This window comes from Arvicanthis niloticus, chromosome 17 (assembly GCF_011762505.2).
Source record: "Arvicanthis niloticus isolate mArvNil1 chromosome 17, mArvNil1.pat.X, whole genome shotgun sequence".
Lineage (NCBI taxonomy): Eukaryota > Metazoa > Chordata > Mammalia > Rodentia > Muridae > Arvicanthis > Arvicanthis niloticus.
The window spans coordinates 32,880,698-32,902,325 of record NC_047674.1 but is presented as its reverse complement, the minus strand read 5'-3'; positions in this window follow the sequence as shown (position 1 = coordinate 32,902,325).

Genomic DNA, 21,628 nt, shown 5'->3' with positions numbered 1-21,628 from the left:
ATATACATATATGCTTATTATTGCTTTTCCCTACTTAACCTAGGGCCATTTACATGTTAAGAATGGCTTCAACCACAACCCCTGTTTCTCCTCTTTTAACATCTCTCTCTTTGTGTTTTTATTGCTTTATGTTCAGCATGGCCTCCTTACCTTTTATCTTTAGCTCAGGGCTTCTTAGCTTTCTCTTACCAAGTGCAGATAGCTTCTGGATATTGGAGAGAGTAAAGGTGGTTCACTGATGGCTACTCATGGGATTTTTTTGGTTGGCTGAATTCTGTGGGTGAAGTAACAAGAGTGAGGAGGGTTGGTTCTATGTGGAGCAGACCAGGTGATGTGTAAATGTAGCTTTTATTTACCAGATAATTGTTGTCTCGGAGGTTTGCTGATGAATAAGCTTACCTTTTCTAGCTCTTTCTGAACTCTGGCTGGCTGGTTCAACTCAGCTGTTCTGGCCCAAACTCCTCTCCAAGCTGACTGATTCAATCTGGGTTCTCTTGGCTTCTCACTAAATTGCTCTGCTTGGCCTTAAACTAACTTTGGGAATTTGTTCTAATCTTCTGACTCATTCTCATTCTCTGGCTCATTCTGTCGTCACCTGCAACCCATCTCTGTAAAACTGTCCTATTAAAACTGCCTCCTCCTCCTCCTCCTCTTCCTCCTCCTCCTCCTCCTTTTTCTTCTTCTTCTTCTTCTTCTTCTTCTTCTTCTTCTTCTTCTTATTCTTCTTCTTCTTCTCTCTCTCTCTCTCTCTCTCTCTCTCTCTCTCTCTCTCTCTCTCTCTGCAGTACTCTCTTATGTCACCTCTCTTTCCTGTGATGTTCTCATGAGAGGGGGTGTGTGGTGTATCCTATCTCTGACTCATTCTGTCATATCTTTCTCTGATTCATCACTTTGTCTGCTCCTCAGTTATATGTCATTTTAAAACATTGCTACTTCCTTCTACAAACCAAAATTACCTTCTCTTTTTTGTATTAAATATGTGTGCTAAGGGTGTCTCTGTATTCCAACCAGAGGGATTAAAGGTGTGTCATTTCAGATCACACAGACCTAGAAGGTCTTTGAATGTGATCCCTTGCCAGAGCAGCCATGTTGCTGAATTAAAATTCCTCTACAGTGATGTGTTGGTTTAGACCCATGAAATGCATAGTTGATGGCAGTGCAGGAGCTGGACACCTACCTGTCCATCTTCTGCAGGGACAGTGGTCCCTCTGAAGGCAGCCTTATTTGATAAGGATATATATGGAGACTCAGGAGCTGTGCTTAAGGGTGAATTCATACAAACAATTCAGTAAGTCCAGTCTTTGGGCCACCAAGATCTTGCTGCTGAGAGCCTAGAAGACCCAACTCCTTGCCTTATGCTGGCTGCTCAGTGCTGTACCATTAGGACTTGGGCTTCTAGTCACTTTGAAGGAAGATGAATTCTCAATTCTCTCCTTCTGTTTCAGTTGCCAGCTCAGTGGCTCAAAACCAAAGTGAACCTCAATCAACCAAAGCAAAGCAAACACATAAAGCACATAACCCCAAGCCACAAGCCTTGACATACTAGGTGTAATAATACTGTATATTTGTGTTTCTCTCTCTCTCTCTCTCTCTCTCTCTCTCTCTCTCTCTCTCTCTGTATGTATGTATGTATGTATGTATGTATGTATGTATGTATGTTCTTGGTCCTTTATCCTAGTTGGTAATGTATTCTCAAAAATGTAACTGCCAGATCACAATGAGTTTCAGTTGAGTTTGAGGAAAAATTGTTCTGGGTCTCTATTCAGCAATGCCCAACTGAGAGAACTTCAGGACCCAGGGCAAGTGCAGACCAGGGTGGTCTCACAGTGACAGTGCACCCCTTCTGGAGAGGGTTGTCCCTGAGGATTAGATAGGCTGGGGAATGTTTAGGTATTTGGAAGTCTAATAATTAGGCAGTCCCCACACCTCTCCTCACAGTCCTTACTTGTATCCAAGCCTCACCATTTGCCCAGGCGTCATCCATGGTCTCGGTGTGCCCCTTTGTTGTTGGTCATCAGTATCTGGACAGAGGGCCTGATAGAAGGTCTGCAAGGGTGTGAGACCCTTGTTGAAAGCTTATAGTCTGCTGACTCCTGAGTCCCACACAGCCTCATTGTCTTTAAGTGCTAGGGATTGAACCCATGGCCTTCTGGCCTAGCTCATAGGGTCTTTGAGCACATGCATGTACATATGTGCATGTGGTGCATATGCATATGTGTGTATGTTCATATGGAAGCCAGAAGTTCATATTGGGCACCTTCCTCAATTATGCTTCCTCTCATATTGTTTGAGAGAGTTTCTCACTGAAGGACACACCAAAGTCTAGTTTAGGGTAGATCTAGGTCCTGGAGCTGTTCTTTGAAGGGTGGCTCTGGACTAGAAATATTCATTTGACTCACAGAATCTTCAATCCTCTCAGTAAGTTCTCCTTAGTAGGGTACCCTGAGTTTCCTGGCCTGACAGGGTAGAAGAGTGGATAAGCAGAAGGGTTTCTTCTTCTGGGACCTGAGGAGATCTGAACAGCTGGCATGGATGCACAGGGCACCTCATCTTGTCCAGCAGCAATGTCAGCAGAAGCAAAAGCAGCTCAGTGGGGATGGAGCAGGGAACTGGAGGTGTGAGGCAGCTGGGATGTTTCTTGGTCTCTTTGCCTTGGCATCTCCGTGAGGCCGCAGGGCTCCATGGATACAGTGCGAGGAGAGCTGTTCCAGTGTGCTTTATTTTAGGTGTGGAGAAACTCAGGGCATGCTCTACCTCAGTATGGGGAGGTGGATTAATGGTAGGTGCACAACTGAAGCCCAGCTCTTGTCACCGCTGTGACCAGCTGTGGTTCTGTCTGCCTGTGCAGGGTACACTCAGCCATGGAACATGTGCATCCAGACAAAGGTGGGCCTGACTCATGTTCTGGTGTCCCATCCATTATCTGTGCCTCTGCTGGGCCTCAGTCTGACTCAAAAGGCCACATGGTATTAGACATGTCACATTACTCTTAGCTCTTTGTGGGTAGCTGCTCCTTCTGTCCTTCTGCTCTGGAATGCCTACGCTAGGAAGAGAACGCCTCTCTCTGTAGGCTGAGGCATCGGTCCCTGCTGCAGCTGCAGCCTGGCCTTCTGCTGGCTCAGTTCTGGTTGCCCTCTGTCTCTGCCTCGGCAGGCAACAGATAGATAAATCAATGCATGGATAGAGAGGCTCTGGTACCCTAGCTGCTCCTGAGCAAATCTAGGGAGGGTCACTGTCCTCTCTATGGGAGGAGGTGGATAGACTGAAGGTAGGCCCTTGATAAATACAAGCACCATTTCTAGTGGCAGGACCCCCACCTTTAATGTGTGTGCATATTTATGTGCATGAGAATGCATTCGAAAATATATAAGCACGTGTTTGGTGGCCTTAGGTAGGCTCCACTTAGGTTTTTATTGTTGTTGTTGTGTTTTGTGTTTTTGTTTGTTTTGTTTATTTTTTTGTGGTAGTGTCTCTCACTGGCCTGGAACTTACCAATTCAGCAAGGCTGTCTGGCCAATGAGCTCCGGAGATCCATCTGTTTCTTCTTCCTCTCCTCTGGAGTTACAAAACACTTGTCATTGTGTCCAGTTGTGTGTGTGTGTGTCTGTGGATGTGTGTCTGTGTGTGTGTCTGTATGTATATGTCTCTCTCTCTCTGTGTCTCTGTGTGTGTCTGTATCTGTGTCTGTGTGTCTGTGTGTGTCTATGTGTGTGTGTGTCTGTGTGTGTATGTCTGTATGTGTGTGTGTATATATATCTGTGTGTGTGTCTGTGTATGTATGTCTGTATGTGTGTGTCTGTGTGTGTATATCTGTGTGTGTGTCTGTGTGTGTGTCTGTGTATGTATGTCTGTATGTGTGTGTGTGTATATCTGTGTGTGTGTCTGTGTGTGTGTGTCTGTGTGTCTGTGTGTGTGTGTCTGTGTGTGTATATCTGTGTGTGTGTCTGTGTGTGTGTCTGTGTATGTATGTCTGTATGTGTGTGTGTGTATATCTGTGTGTGTGTCTGTGTGTGTGTGTCTGTGTGCATCTGTGTATGTGTCTGTGTGTGTGTGGGCTATGGGAATCAGACTCAGGACCTTATGCTTGCACAATAAGCATTTTATTGACTGTGCTAACCCTTCTGTCCTTGCAACTTTCAGCATTTATTTATTTATTTATTTATTTATTTATTTATAAATCCTAGGCTCAGTTGCCTCCTCCATTAAGGTGGGAGCCAGAATCAACAGGGACACAAAAGCCACCGTGGCTCAGCAGGTCACCTGGCACACCTCCTTTGGCACCAGTCCAGACAAGCTGGTGTAATGGGAAGATTAGAGGACTTGTAGTTAAACACACCAGCCAAATCCCAGCCGGATTGCTAATTCTATGCCTAATTGTGCATCAGATTATGTAATTATGTGACTAATTGTACACCTCATTACATAATATGTGCTAACTTGACTTTCTGCCACAGAGCCTCAGTGTCTGCATCTGTACAGTGGGTATGGTGCCAATGGAGATTGAAGAGTTTGCAGAAGGAATTGCCCATAATCACCTGCATTTCATCAGTTTTTTTTTTCTACTCAGATTCCATGGATTTTCTGTTTTATTTCTCTCTCTCTCTCTTTCTCTCTCGTGTGTATGTACATGCACATATATGTGGAGGCAAGAGGTTAGTATCAGGTCTCTTCTTTGATTGCTCTCTACCTTATTTATTTATTTATTTATTTATCTATTTATTTATTTATTTTGATATGGTCTCTTATTAAACCCAGAGCTCACTAATTTAGTTAGGCTGGCTGGTCAGAAAATCCCAGAGATGTATCTATCTCTGCCTGTCCAGCATAGGGACCACAGGAACATGCCGCCACACTTAGTGTTTGCTTGTTTGATTCTGGGGTGGGGGGGGGAATTTGAACTCAGGTCCTCATGTTTGCACAGCAAGCACTTTATTGATGAAACTATCACCCCCAGATCCTGCAATGCCTTCCTAAGCCTGGATTCCCTTGACTACATGATGCTTAGAAAGTCCTTTATGGCTGGAATTGGCTTATTCCCTCCCTCTCCTCCTTCATCTGGCCCGTGCTGGGCCTCCTGATGCCCGCACCAGCATCTCCTCTGACAATGCTCTGAGGTTGCTGAGCACAGCTCTTTCTGAATGCTGCCTGCTACCTGTGGCTTCCAGGTTGGCTGAGGGTCTAGTAAATACACATGTGTGCACCGAATCTGTGTTTTGCAATGAGACAAGAAGAATATTCTGTACCACATGTGAGCTGACATAAAAAGGACACCAGGCAGCCATAGAACAGCATGTTATGTCAGCTGACTCACGTGTGTCCCTAATGACCCAATGACAACTTAAGCCATCCTCTCTCTCTCTCTGTCTCTCTCTCTCTCTTGCCACTCAGATAAAAATGACCAACTTGCATGCTTACCGAACTGCCTCCACTTCTGGGCAGCATGTGATACACAGCTCTAGTACAACAATTTCCTCTGAATTGAAACTTCTTTCCTGGAAGAAGGTTCAAGCTACTCAAAACTTAAAAGATTTACCAGGCTCCTCCCTAAGTTCCTGTAGTCTCTGTGCTGTGTTGTTTCTATGTGGTATGGAGCTGTGTGCTTCCTTGATGAGTGAGGTCTGCCATGTGTGTTTGGGGGACATGCTGATAATGGCTGAAAGACATGAGAAGGCATAGCGGTCCCTAAAGGTTGCATGCATGTGACAGGAGTGCAGCAAGTGATTGTAGCAGTTGCATGGCCTATTTAGTAAGTCATGCGTCTTAGGCCAGGGTGGCTGTGAAAGCGAAGAACTATGGAGGCAGGGGAGGAGGGGGAGAGGGGTTGCAGGTAGTGCCCTCCTTCTTAGCTCCCGGTTTTCATGGGCAAAACAAATTAAAGAAAGAATGAGATGGAGTTGTTGGCTTGCCTAGGGGACTGAAAAGGAAGAAAGAACAGATTATATCTATCCTGAAGAGTCCTTTCTGGGGCTCAGAAACTCACGGGCAGAGTTGGGGAGTGAAGAGAACCCAGTAGAAGTGATAGAGGACAACCCGCAGGTCCCCCCTTTAACAGAGGAGGGAGAATCCATGATCTGACATGCAGATGAGTCCTTAGCAATGGTCTAATACAAGAAACCATGATAATCAGCACCTGAGGGGCTTGAAGTTACAAAGACTTTTAAATACGCAACGAGACAGAAAGCTTGCAGGTGGCGAAGGTGGCGGACTGCAGTGGTTCTGTGGGCAAGGGCGGCAGGAGTGGCAATGCGAAGGGGGCAGTGTCGGCCGAACGGGTAATTGTTGGCTTTAATCGCCTTCGGCAAGGACAGGGGCTTGGCATCCAAAGCAGCTGAGTTGGAGAAGGAATTGAATGAGCACAGCCTAGTGATGGTTACACGGAAAGAAGTGGATGAGACCCGCAAGAGCTCCGGCATGATCAGAGGTGTGCTGGCAGAGCACATACCATTAAAAAAAATGCACTGAAAGATCCTGTCACAGCCTGCAGACTGTAGGACATGGGGACGGTTGGGATTTGTCTAAGAGTTGTGAAGGTAGAAAAACTGAGTAACATAGGTACCTATTCCTCCTTAAGACAATGGCTGCATAGACAGAGACAACACGAGGGAAGCCAGTCTCTGATGTGGGAGCCATTAGGGGCATTTGGTTATTGCTGGGGTTCCCATGAGTATCAGGGACCGGAAGACAACAGAGGAAAGACAGGGGTCTCTTAAAAAATGTATGTATGAAACTGGCAGTGTTTGATGCTAAGATCTCTGGGCCAGATAGAGCTGCATTTGCAGAAAAGTTAAGACATTGAGCCCCAGGGTGGGACATGTTCTTAATGAGGTAGGAGAAGTTCTGGCAAACCTAAATGACTGACATGTACATTCAGTTTGTAAAGTACAGAAGCAATTAAGGCTGGTGGTGGCAGAATGGGAATGAAGAGCAAGGTAGTTTATTTGGGATACTCAAGGAAAATGTGGCAAGATCTGTGTTGAGCTGGAAGAATTCAGAGAGAGAGAGAGAGAGAGAGAGAGAGAGAGAGAGAGAGAGAGAGAGAAGAGAAGAAAGAGACAGAGAGACAGAGAGACAGAGACAGAGACCGAGAGAGACAGAGAGACAGACAGAGAGACAGACAGAGACAGAGAGAGACAGAGACCGAGAGAGACAGAGAGAGACAGACAGAGAGAGACACAGAGAGAGAGACAGAGAGAGACAGACAGACAGAGAGAGAGAGAGACAGACAGAGAGAGACAGAGAGAGACAGAGAGAGACAGAGCAGAAAGCCAAATGCCGTGCTAGTAAGATTTTGGAAAGCTTTAAAGCCTTAGCAATGGTTCGCAGAAAACATAAATGGTAAAATAATGCAGGTAATAAAAGATTAAGCCAGTCCTAGGGGCGGGCAATTACTCCCGAGTGTGCACTGTATATTTCTTCCTTGTAAGAAAGTCTAAAGGGGCTGGAGGTTTCTCAACCAGCCAGACTTGGCTGATAGGAGCCATAGTGTTGGGCTGGCTCCTGTGGCATGCATAGCTAGTGTGCTGTCCTGCACAGGCGCGGAACTGGGAGGCATAAGCCAGCCTCGGGGTGCTGCCACCTGTGGTCACCTGGATCTTACTTGGAATGGATGACGGTGAACCTTTAAGGAGCATGTACTCTCCATGAAAGTTTTTGTTCCATACTGATCGACCTTGGGTTTTTGACACTTCTGTGAGGGCATCTGAGAGGACGGTGAAAAACAAATTAGGTGGCTGAAAAGAAGGCGCCTGGCCAAGCAGAAATGGGTGTTCCTCAAAGCCACACAGTGCCAGCACTAGGCTACCTCCCTACTTGAGTCCCAGCTTGTACCACAGAGGGGTCTGCAGATCCTCTCTAATGGGCACGCAAGGCTACAGGGGTGCTAAATTGGAGTCACTGCAGTTGCATGCTTCCTCAGACCAGTTCAGCATATGTGTGGCAGCCTGACCAGGTGAGGAACATGGTTCTTAAACTGGTGGATACAGACGTGCGATTTTAATCATGCTTTCCTTCTTTCTTGTGCACGTCAGTATATGTGTGTGCATATGCTTGCATTGATACAGATACACTTGTGTGTGCAGGTGTGCGAACATGTGTGCCTGCAGGTGGAGGTTGGGGAAAACGCTTGGGTGTTTCCGCAAATGCTGTCTACCCGGAAGTTTTTGAGAAAGGGTCTTTCATTGTCATCGAGCAGGCTAGGCTGGCGGCCAGTAGGCCCCATAGACATGTCTGTCAAAATTACAGGCTCATTACCAGGAGCATAGCCACCCCCCACTCTCCACCCCACCTCCCAACCCCTGCTTATTTTACATGGGTAACCGGGGATTTTTCACGTTCTGATCAGTGGCAGGCAAAAGCTGATTTTGGAATTCATCACACCTGATAGAGACATCCTTATGAGCCAGACACTGGGCCCTTAATTACCCTTTAGAATTCATTTCACTCCAGAATTATTTTGACTCCTATTCCTGGTCATACTAGGCAGAGGGAGTCATTAGCAAATAGACGGGGAAACACAGAAACTTGTCAGCAGATGGATTACAAAGGAACACAATTTTACGCAAAATGCCTTTGCTTTTTTTTTTAAAAAGCGTTTGTGCATAAATTAGTCTGTCAGCAAATGCATGTGGCTAATTGTGTGAAAAAAAATGTGTCCTGCCATAATATCAGCTACAGAGTCACTTTTTGCAAAGCAGAAGTGATTGGACACATTATAAATGGAGCGGAAGAGTCAACTGCTTTCATTAAATTGCTTTTAGGAGAGAAGAAGCCTATTAGAATTCATTTTATAACATACTTATTCCTTTTTACAATTTATTGAGTATTTAACTCTTGTTTGCAGACCGGCTCAAGTAGCGTTCTGCCCTTTTTGGAGTAAAACTAAAAATAAGAAATAAACCGTAATAACAAGTATAATGATTAGACCCGGCAGGGTAGAAAGCAACCAACGCCTCAGTGTCTCTGCATCAGCTGGAGTTCTGACTGGGGGCTGAGGAGCTGGGGTGGCTGCTAAGCCCGAGGGAACCTGTGAGGGGCGCTGTGGGCATTTAGATGCTCTGACTGGATGCATTTGTGTGAACAACTGCCCGGACTTGAGGAAGCATACTAAGTCATGTCATTGCTGCTTCTGCAAATCTGGCTGGGGTCTCAAGTGGACTCCGAGAAGCCCAATGAATCTTCTAATTTCTGGGCCAGGAATAAAGCTGGAAAATCATGTCTGTGTATTCCAGGGTTTAGAGCTGACACGATGGATACCTCTGCACTGGGTGCCTCTTAGGGATGTCTCTATAACTGATGGCAGTTGGGTGCAGCAGGTAGATCTAATAACTATCCCATAACTAAGACAAGCTTCTGGCAGGATCTGGTGTGAGGCCTGGGCAGGCACTAGGAGTAGTTTATGGTGTCCCAAGACTCAGGGTGCTCAGGATAGTTTCATGGAAAGCAATCTTGTGGCCAGTTGTACCTGGTGTTTTATATGTTCTCAACACTATGTGTCTTTGCACATTGACACATCCACAAACAATACCCACCCTTGAGGTTTGTTTATCTTGGAGTGAGGCTGACACACACAGCTCCTCAGCATCCCCTACTCATTCCCCTTCAGCTGAAAGATGGTGGCTGTCAAATGAGACTGTACTTTGCCCTGACTTGCACCATATTATATACAACTGGTTATTTTTTCTAGACTGCATCTTTTCTTGAACAATTCCATTTTATGAGAAGCTTTTGAGTACATTCTGAGGATACTGATGGCATCTATCTATCTATCTATCTATCTATCTATCTATCTATCTATCTATTCATCTTCTATATCTACCTATTTTCTTCATCTATCTATCTATCTATCTATCTATCTATCTATCTATCTATCTTCTACCAGTTATCTATCTATCTATCTATCTATCTATCTATCTATCTATCTATTATCTCTATCTGTCGCTGCTCGAGCTGCCCCACTTTGGGGGCCAGAAATGTTGAGAACTGCACTACCCCACGTTTGGGGGCCAAAATGTCTCAGATCGTTCTGTCAATGTTGGAACCCGCACTGCCAAAAGCCTTGGGGGCTCAATTGTCCTGCACTGTCCCAAGCAGCTCCGGTCCACTGGTTGGGGTTCAGCAAGAGATAGAGTGAGGACGGACACGAGGAATGAAGACCAGACAGAGTGTAATTCAATCCCGTTTATTCTTCAGTCTCTCTTCTCCTCTCCAAGTCCCAAGTCTTGAGTTCCTAGTCCCTAGTGCCTCCAAGTTCCAAGTTCCTTCTTCCAAGTGCTAAGTGGCTAATGTCTAATTCCAAGCTCTTCCTCCAAGTGCCAAGTGCCAAGTGCCAAGTGCCAAGTGCCAAGTGCCTAATAACTAATGCCTAATAACTAACTCCAAGTTGTACTGTCTAACCTAATTCCTAGTTCCAAGTTGTACTCTCTGAAGTGTCTGATTCTCTAATCTCCAAATTGTTCTGATTCTCTGATTCGCTCTTCTGTCTGCCTCTTGCCTTTTATATGTCTCACTTCTAAGCCATGCCTCTAAGTCACACCTTTAAGTCATGCCCTTAGGTCTTGTCTCTAAATCTGATCTCTAAGTCACGCCCTTAAGTCACACACCTTTAAGTCTCACACACCCAAGGGAAAATCCTGGGTATCTAAAGCAAGATGTTATCAGAGTGTGTTCAGCTGTTGCAGGCTAATGTAATCAAGTCTCTTATCAGGGTATATGGCTCAAGATGGCTGCAAGGATGATAGCCGCCTTCTGTCGGCTCCCCACATCTATCTTCTATATCTATCTATCTATCTATCTATCTATCTATCTATCTGTCTATCTTATCTATCATCTATATCTATGTATCTATCTATATATCTGTCTATCTACCTACCTATTCATCACCTATCTATCTATCTATCTATCTATCTATCTATCTATCTATCTATCTGTCTATCTTATCTATCATCTATATCTATGTATCTATCTATATATCTGTCTATCTACCTACCTATTCATCACCTATCTATCTATCTATCTATCTATCTATCTATCTATCTATCTGTCTAAGCAATAACATGGCTTAGCATGCTTATGTGTGTAGAGTGAAAATTATAAAAATCATATATATATATATATATATATATATATATATATATATATATATTCTTTTTTAAAGTTCTTTTAAAGACATGGAAAATTTTCTCTGAAACAAGCCAGGCTAGTTTCAGGAACTGGCTGTACAGAAAAAGAAAGTAAAGAATGTAAGTCATTTAGGTGGTGAAACACAATGACCGGGCTGTGGCCAGAGAAAGTGAGAAATAGTTAATCAGAAATAGTTGGTAAATGACAGGGTTGGGCACAGTGACATGGTAAAACTAAGAATGAGTATACAGAGTGATTTTCACATGACTCTAAATCATTTAGGGTGGGTTCCTCTGGAATGTTCTGCTATTTTTATGTTATGTATCCTTGACAACCCCTCACCCCCTCGTCACTCCCCTGGCTTGTGGTTTTCCTCTTTAAAAGGCCCCTTAGCCCGCCACTCTGGGTCAAACTCTACTCCTGCTTGAATGAGCGGTTTGACTGTTGGCTGCCAGCTCTCTTCCCTAATAAACCTCTGCTGATTGCATCCAGGTACAGTGTCTTGTGATTTTTGGGTGGCCGTGATTTCCTGAGACTTGAATAAGGGTCTCCCAAGTTTGGGGGTCTTCATGTGCAGCTTAGTGGACTGGTGTTTGACACTATCTGTCCAGTGATACCATTCAACATGAACTGGTAAATGACTTATTCCTAGAAATAGAAAGGCCGTACACTACAAACTCATCAGGGTGACTTGGGACTGAAGAGGTGTATGAGTGTCATACCAGGGAAACCAGGCTGGAGAACTTACTGGGTGTACCAGACCAAGGGAAGAGCCTCCACCTGAACCCTATAAAGAGGTGGACATCCAGTACTGAGAAAATGATGTGGGGGTTCTATTCACCTGTCATGTGACCCCTTGGGTGTGCATCGAGGACCAACAGAACTCCCATCTATGCCAGGACTTTAGCTTGGCTCAGTCCTCCTGTTGATGTGGCTAACTCCAGTACTGTCTGCCATCTACCATCTGAACCTGCCATCCGTCTGGCTGTCAGAACACAGTCCTGTTTTTTCTCCTTACAGTTAGGCTCTGCTCTACAGCTAATATCTGATACTGCCACAACCACACTGTAGCAATGCACAAGAGACTTCTCTCTGGTTGGTTACATCACTTTTCACCTGCTACTCAGGCTTCTGAAAGCATTTGAACTCTGCTGTAGCCTCGTCACACTCTGTAGCAGATCTGTAACATGTCTCCGTACACAACTTACTGTATGATGTGGGAGGGGACCTTGGCCGGCACGGTGAGTACGGCACTGGGAGACCTTGCCCTTCTCTCCCACTCCATCTGCCTTGCTAAAACTAGATTACATTCCTAAATCTAGGCCCCAAGGCCTATTCCCTTATTTGGCCACTTCCTCTTATTGAGGCTGAACTGACTACCAAGGTTCAGCTATCAAAGTATTGAAGTCCAGCACTTAAAAGTCCCCTTTGGCCCACCTAATTAACATGCTCAATCAAAATTAAACACCTCATCCTAACACAAGGTTTTCCTATGTGCCACATCTGTCTCCTTTCTATCCAGAGACAGTCCTTTGTCCTACTCTGGGATAAATACCCCTTACCCCTCTCTTGCCCCTTCTCTTTCCTCTCCCTTGTTCTTTTCTCCTTCTCCCTCATCCTCTATCTCCAGTCTTTGTTTCTTATCCCCGACCTTTGTCTCTCTGGGGTAAATAAATTTTCCTTGTGCTGGGAACTTGGTCTTGGGGGTCCTAAGCCTATACTTTTCCTTTCAATGTGTGTGATCTGAGAGTTAATAGTAGTAATTATAAGTGGATTAAAAGCATCTGTGTTCACCTTGGCTAGGCCTATGAAGGAAGTGAGAGTATTTAGCAAATTGCTGCTATCAAAACCACTGTACCACATGGATTTATTATTCCATAAATTATGATGCTGTGGAAAAACACATTTTTTTTTTTTTTTTTTTTTGGTGTGTGTGTTTGACATAGCATGCATACTCAAAACAGTGGGAGTTTTAAAATTTTCTTTCATTTTTCTCTACAATCCCAGAACTCAGGTTGGGGCAATAGTGGAGCTGCAGTTTGGGTAAATACCACATGAATGATGGCATAGAAGTAAGGGCCCCTAGGTAGTCAAGACACAGCAAGCCTAGGGGCTAGAGCACAAGAGTTTGGAGTTGAGGATGGAAAATCTATAAGAAAGAAGCCACATGCACTCAAACCTAGAGCCTCTCACAGATTAGCCAGCTAAACACACTGAATCTGTCAAGGGATTGGCAGTCAGGAAGAGAGGCCACAGGGAGCTGAGACAGCAAGGAAGCTGGAAGCTGAGCCTGGTCTGTTCTGGTGGAGAGGTCTGCAGAGGGGGGGGAGGGGGCTGTGTGTGCATACCCAATCTGCATCTGCAGGGCTATGCTTTGGACAAGAGCGTCCCCTGTGAGCTGAGAATTGTGTTCATAAGTGGCTCTGCAGTGTCCAAAAGTTCATTAAAAATGAGTTTGTAAAGTAAATGAGATTACTTGCCAGCTCTCGGGCCAGGAGAGCATCTCTCTCGGTATTTTATTATGTCTTCATGAAGCACACCCTATGATGTCTTCATGGAGACTTGCTGAGCTGGCAGAAGAGCCTCCCCATGGAAGGAAGATCAGCTGGCATTAAAACGAACCTATTAACTGAGATACTTTATGAATGCCAGATGATCTTTGCTTTATCCTCTAAGAAGATGAACTGCTTTTGAGATGCTTTTGCAAAGTTTTGGGGAAAGACAAATAGCCCAAGGTTAAGTAAAAGCACCCCTTCCTGTCCTGGTAATTTCCTTTTCTTAATTTGAGCCTGCAGTCAGGAGTGGGGAGCTCACAGCTGTATGTGCAGCTTTGTTCCTGTCTCAACCAGATGGTGGGTTGTACTTCCTGTGGTTGCTTGATAGATTGATGGGCTGATTGGTTAATTCATTCATTTATTCATTGAAAAATATTTACTGTGACTATTAAAGACCAAGAACAAAATTAAGGACCTGGTATAAAGGACATCAGAAATGTAGGCCATGTTTCATAGATTGTACAACTGGTAGAGTTAAAATGCCCATATTTACTAGATGCAATCTATAGATTCAAACAATCATACCTAAATAATAATAGTTTAAAATTTTAAATATAAGATCTAGCATGTACATGGTCAGAAACCATTGCCCTCTTTTTGCCCCTAAATAAATAGAAAAATAATTTTAAAATTCATACAGACCTACAAAAGAATCCTGAATAGCCAAAGCATTTCTGGACAAAAACAATAAATCTAGATGATTCACGATGTCTCATTTCTGAGATGCACACAAAAGTGTAGTAATTGAAACAGCTTAGCAGTGGAGGCTGTGCCCCAGTAGGCAAAGTTCTTGTCTAGCAGGCATGAGGTCTTGGGTTCCATCTCCAGCACCACATAAAGCTGGGTGTGATAGTTCATGCCTGTAATCTCAGCACTGGGGAGGTGGAGACAGGGGCGTTGGTTGTTCAAGGTCATCCTTGGCTACGTAGAAAGTTCAAGGCCAACCTGGCTATATGGCACCCTGTTTCAAAAAACACAAAAATGAAAACAAACTTTAAAGCTCAGTAAGCTTCTGACATGAAAATAGATTCGCAGACTGATGGAGCATGATAGGGTTCGGTGATAAGTCATTTGTAGTGAATTGATTTCTGACAGAAATGCCAAAAACAAAAACAAAACCCCAGGCAACAAGAAAGCATAATCTCCAGTAAATGCTGCTAGGAATATTGAATATCCATGTGTGAAAAAAATGACATCGGCCCCTGATCTCACACCACACTCAAGAACCAACTAAAAAGATATGAACAAAGACTGAGCGGTCTGGCCTGTAATGATAAGAGTTCTTGGAAGCATAAATAAAAAAGTAAATAATGAAAAAGGAAAATGTATAAATATTTGTATAGATTAAGAAAATAAGTTCAAACTTACAAAACATGATTTCTTTGAAGAAGACATATTACACGTTATCAACTGAATGTGTGTATATATAATCTATAACATTTCAAAATGAACATTATAATGACCAACCGGTCACTGGTCTAGCTTGAGAACCATGCTGAGAGAGACAGAGAGACAGAGAAACAGAGAGAGGCAGAGAGAGACACACACACAGAGAGCACCCCGATACTATTAATGATACTCTGCTGTACTTGAAGACAGGTGCCTAGAATAACTGTTATCTGAGAGGCTTCATCAAACAACTCATAGAAACAGATGCAGAGCCCCACAGCCCAACATTAGGCGGAGCTTGGGTAATCCTGTGGAAGGGGTGAAGAGGCTCACAGAGACTGAACCACCAACCAGGGAGCATGCACAGGACCGACCTAGGCCCTCAGTATATGTGGAACAATTATGCAACTGGGTCTTCCTGTGGTAATACTAACAGCAGGAGCAGCGGCAGTATCTGACTCTGTTGCCTGCATTTGGATCCCTTTTCCCTAACTGGGCTGCCTTGTCTAGTCATAACAGAAGTCCCACTGCAATTTGAGGTTGATATCCATGGGAGGCCTTCACTTTTCTGAGGAAAAAGGGAGGACAGGAGGATGGAGGGAGGGGAGGGGCGGGGAAGGGAGGGGAGGGGAGGTGAGAGAGAGAGAGAGACTGGGAGGAGAGAAGGGAGGGGAAGCTGTGATTGGGATGTTGTTCTGGATTTGTTCTAATGCTATTTGTGTTAATTCAGCTCCCCAAGTCACAAGGGAATCTGCACATTCTGACGCTGAGGGTCCCTGGCACCAGTTAGCTCTAATTGGTAAATAAAGTTGCATGCGGCCAATGGCTGCACAAGGAGACAGAGGCGGGACTTTAAATTTCCCAGGCAAGGGACTACTGGAAGGTTTCAGAATCAGCATGCCAGGAAAGGAATAGGATGCAAATATGAGAGCTGTGGAAGACAGAGAACCACCCATGTAAGAATCGGGGAGGCACGGGGGTGGGGGTGGGGTGGGAGGGTTTGCTGGGGGTGGTGGGTGGAGAAGCGGCCCCAGGGGCCACTCTCCGATTGGGTCTGGGGTAGCAAAGATGAAGTATAGATTTTAGAAAGTAGTAACTCAAGATCAGAGGGGAGAATGTGTTAGCCGTGGGGAAGTTTGGGAGTGGCCCAGCCGTTGAGCTGCTTAGGGCATATTAAAAGTAAGGCTGCCTGTATGTGTCTTTCCAAAACAATTGGACTGGTATAGAGGAGGTACCCACACCTATCGGGGAGTTTAGAGCGGATTAACATATTACCGCTTCGGGATGAAAAGTAAATTAATCATAAAAATGGAAAAAAAAATGAAACAAAAGTATAGCACAGAGGAGGAGTCCCACGATGTTGTTTGGGTAATAATTTCATGGACAGTGTTCCCTAAAAGCACACATGCAAGACAAGCAAAAATAAAAAAGTTGGAATTTCAGCAAACCAAAACATCGAGGAAAGCACAAAGTGAAGAGTCAAGCCGCAGACTGGGAAGAAATATTAATATCTGTACAGTGTAGATCCGATAAGCCGTGAACTTACAAGACGAGCATTGGAGCTCTCCCTCATCCGTGGTCTTACTCTCAACAGCTGTAGCTATGTATGGTCAGGAAAGGTCTGAAAGTATTAGATGGAAAGTTACAGAAAACAGTTCCAACAACTTCCTCATCCTCCTCTTCCTGTCCTGCTTCCTCCGTTTCATTTGCCGCCGCCTCCTCCTCTGCTCCCCTGCCCCTCCCTGCACACGTGCACAAGCAAGGATCCATGTGTGTTGATCCTTGCCCTGTGCCTTACTTGAGGCAGAGTCTCTTGTTTGCCACTGCATCTTTTAAGCTAGCTGTCCTGTGAGCCTCCAAGGGCTTCTCATGGTCTGGTTCCCATCTCATGTGCCGCTCTCTCTGATTCTACATAGGTTATGGGCAAGTGCTTTACCCAAGGAGTCCTTAAAAGTTTTCCTTACAGCACATTGCTACAATTGTTACATTCTATTATTAGAAATTGTCTCTAGTTTCTTTTTGTGACCAATGGATACATTGTTATCCTAATTATTTACATATAGAAAAATGAATGGCAAATGAATGCTCACCACTTCTAGCACTTACTGGTGAAGACGCTTGTCTCAGAGTTTGTCTGCCGAGCATAAGGAAGGACTGTAGGGAACTCATACAACTTGTGGCAAGTAAGCCAATTAAAAAGTGGGCAAGTGGGCCGAGGACTTGACGAGATCTTTCTCAAGAAAGATATGTGAGCAGATCTAGAAAAATACACATTCTTACTAATGCAAAAGTACATTATATTAAGTTAATTTGAATTAAAACTACAATTACATATTATCCATGCTGCAATTTTATATTTCATAGTACAATTATATATAATTTATGATGATTATGTATTATTAGAATTGCTACTGTTAAAAAAGATGGAAGATAACAAGTATTGGTGAAGAGCTAGAAGAAGGGACAGCCACTTTGGGAAATAGGGTGGAGGCTCTTTAGAAACCTAAAAGAACTAAAAGTGGGGTTATTCATGAACCCCACTTCTGGTTCTATGTTTGAAGGAGCTGGAATCACTGTGTTAAAAAAGCATTTATATCTCCATGTTTATGGTAGTCTTATGTATAAAAATGAAGACATGAAAGCAGCTGAGCATGGTAGAATGCGCCTGCATCCCAGCACTGAGGGGGCTGGGAGAGTTTGAGATTAGCCTGTCTTTATAGTCAGATCTTGTCTCAACTCAACAACAACAAAACACAGAAGTAACTCAAGTGTCCATGGATACACAAGTGAAGAAAGAGAATATATACAATAGAATACTATATAGCATCCAAAAAAGAAACAAATGTAGGGGAAAAACACCTCTCAAAATGCATCAAAGACCTTAATGGGAGACCCAACAAGTTTGAAACTAATAGAGAAAATACTTCAATACTTGCATAAGCAAGGGCAAAAGATTTCAGCAGGAGAAGAGTCTCAACAACTGACAAATGGAATCACATGAAATCTAAAAGCTTCTACAAAGCAAAGAAATAATGATCAGAATAGAGAGACAGCCTAGAAAGTGGGAGAACATTATTGCCACCTATACTATGTCAGGTGTGGTGTTGACACCTGGAGTCTGTGAAGAACATAGTCAAGCTTGGTGGAGCTGGATTAATTCCAGCTATATTTGAGGCTGAGGCAGGAGAGTCACAGATTCAAGGCCAGACTGGAAACCTTGTGAGGCCATGTTTCAAAATGTGAATCAATCTCTCTCTCTCTCTCTCTCTCTCTCTCCCTCTCTTTCTCTCTCTCTCTCTGTGTCTCCCTCTGCCTCCTCTCCACTCTCTTCCTCTCCTCCCTATTCCCCCTTCCCTCTTCCCCTTGCCCCCTTCCCCCTCTCGCCCTCCCTTTCTTCCCCCTCTCTTTCCTCCCCCTCTCTGTTTCCAGTGTCCTCTCTGTCTGTTCTCTATAGGTGCTTCCCTTCCCTCTCCTCTCTGTACTCATGGCTCTGCTCTCATCTGTCTGCCTCTATTCCTTTTCCAGGCCCTCTCTCCTCTTCCCTCCCCCAATAAACTTCTTTTAAAAATAAATAAATGAATAAATACTGAAAAAGAGGAGCTGAATTAGCACTCAGCATGAGCTGAGGCCCAGTCTCTACTCTAAACAAACAACTCCCAAAGAATGAAACAGTAAAAACCAAACAATCCAGTCAGCAAGTGGACAGATGAACTGAACAGACACACCCCAAATGAAGAAAACAAATGACCACAAATATCTGAGGGCTCCTTAAAAGACAACAACTGACAGCAAATACCTCAGAGATTTGAAAAAGGGAAATGTTTATACTTTGAGGGGGAATAAAAATTAGTTCAGACACCCTGGAAGTGGAGGCTCTTCAAAAACAAAACAAAACCCAAAGTGAAACAAAACACCACCACAGAATACCAAACAGAATACCAAAAATAGAACTATCCTACGATCCAGCTACACCTGAAGGAGTCAAAGCCAGCACAGAACAGAGACCTCTACACACCCATGTTTATCACCAAATTATAGAATCAGACTAAGTGTGTACCAGTGGGTGAGCTGGTAATGAGAATATGAACATATTTTCATAGGGTGGAATATTACTCAGTTGTTAGGAGGGACATCCATTTCATTTGCAGAAAAAGATAGAAGTGGAGACCACCATGTTAAATAAAACAAACCAGATGGGAAGAGAGTATTTCTATCCATAGATAGAATTTTAAAAATAAAAGGACATTAAAATAGAAGAAAGACTGTTGGGGAATAAAAATGGTCCAGCAGGAGGGGAGAAAAAGGGATAAAATGTGAGCAAAGGAGGCAGCAATAGTTTCTAAAGTACTTTATATAAAGTCACATTGTAATCCACTTTTTTTTTTTTTTTTTTTTTTTTTTTTTGTATGTGCTGGGGAAATATCTCTACAGAACCCAGGCCTCAGAATCTTTGGTGTTGGAATTGTAGGCCTGTACCCAGTTGTGATGGCTATTCCTGGTTGTCAACTTGACTACACCTAGAATGAACTACAAAACCAGACATGGAGGGCTCACCTGTGATCCAGATCTTGAGGCTGGAAGACACAGGTTTCTGACCTGGATCTTGGCAAGGAGATCTTGATGCATAGAAGCCATGAAAAGCTTAGGCCCAGGCAAGGTAGTACATACCTTTAATCCTAGGAGATTGAGGCAAGGAGATCTCTGAGTTCAAAGCCAGCCTGGGACAGAACAAGTTCCAAATCCAGGTATGATGGCACACACCTTTAATCTGGGCCACACCTTCTGCTGGACGCTTACATAAGGACACTGGAAGAAGGAACACTCACTCTTCTTCGACTGCTTGCACTTACTTGCCAGCACATCTGTTGGAACCTACCTTTTCAGGGTCCCAGCTTATACAGAAGACCAGGTAAAACAACTAGCCTCATGGGACTGAGGAACTACTAGATTTTTGGACCCCCCCCCAATTGCCTAATATTTATGCAATTTTCCAAAACCATGCAAAATTGCCCAATATGTATGCAATTAATATATCCCAATAAGAAGAGAAGATTTCATCTGTAAATAACATGGAGAGACTTAGAGGACATTGGGTTGAACAGATCAGCCAGGGACTGAGGGAAACCCTTGTGGTAGAGCCTCACATATTTGAATGGGTTGAATAGAGAGTAGGGGATGCTTACAAGAAGCAGGGGGAGATTTAGGAAAATGGAGGTCAAAGGGCATGAAGTCAGACCAAAGGACCAGGTTTTCATACCATGTAGCCTAGCAAGGTATTAATAGTTGATAACATGTGGAAAACTTAGAAATCAAGAAGAGAATATACTTTGATCTTTTTGCCATAAAAACTGGTGAGTAGTTGAGATATTTCATTGGCTTGGTTTAATTGTTCAGCAATGTGTACATATATTATAACATCATGCCATATAAATATGCATAATTATGATTCTTCAGTTGAGTAATGAGTTCAAATAGGTAAGAGAGTCAGGTCAGAAGGCTAGAGTGAGATTCTCTAGTTGAATCTATTTCACAGGTGAGGGGATTGGTGTGCTGAGAGTTTAAATAGCTTGCAGATGTTGAAACCAAAATTCAACCTGTACTGGCTGGTTTTGTGTGTCAACTTCACACAAGCTGGAGTTATCACAGAGAAAGGAGATCCAGCTGTAAGGCGGTTTCTCAATTAGTGATTAAGGGTGGGAGTGGGAGGGCCCATTGTGTATGATGCCATTCCTGGGCTGGTAGTCCTGGGTTCTATAAGAAAGCAAGCTGAGCAAGCCAGGGGAAGCAAGCCAGTAAGTAACATCCCTCCATGGTCTCTGCATCAGCTCCTGCTTCCTGACCTGCTTGAGTTCCATTCCTGACTTCCTTTGGTGATGAACAGCAATGTGGAAGTGTAAGCAGAATAAACCCTTTCCTCCCCAACTTGCTCTTCTTGGTCATCATGTTTGTGCAGGAATAGAAACCCTGACTAAGACACAAGCCTTATGCTTATTATTATTATTATTATTATTATTATTATTATTATTATTATTATTAATTTGTTTGTTTAAAGCTTTGCCATTCTGTCTTGGGGTACTGACTTGAATTCTTCACCTCTGCTCTTTGTTATGAGATGTGCCTGGATGGTCTATATCCTGATGCCTGACTCAGTCACAATTCAGTCACAGTTCACTTTATCTTGCTTCCTTTCTGCCTTATCGTTAGATGTTCAACCCAAACGTGAGGTCCTCAGAGGCTCATCTCTCCGAATGGCACTTGCCATGCGTGCCTGAGGGCACCCCACTCTAGCATGCTCTCAGAGCCTGGGCAGTGAGTGTATGAGAGCACAGCTCTCTGAGGCCTAGATCTCACTCACAAGCAAATTTGTTACTAGCAGCAGTCTGCGCTGATGAACTGTTAAATGCCTGCTGTGGTTTGAATCTTAAGTTTGTCTCCCTCCTCACTGAAAGTTTACACACTTGAGGCTGGTACCTAAGCTGCACTATTGGGAACCTCTAAGACGCAGAGCTCCGTAGAAGGTAGCTGAGGGTGTGCTCTTGCAGAGAGCAGTGGGACCCCAGCTTCTT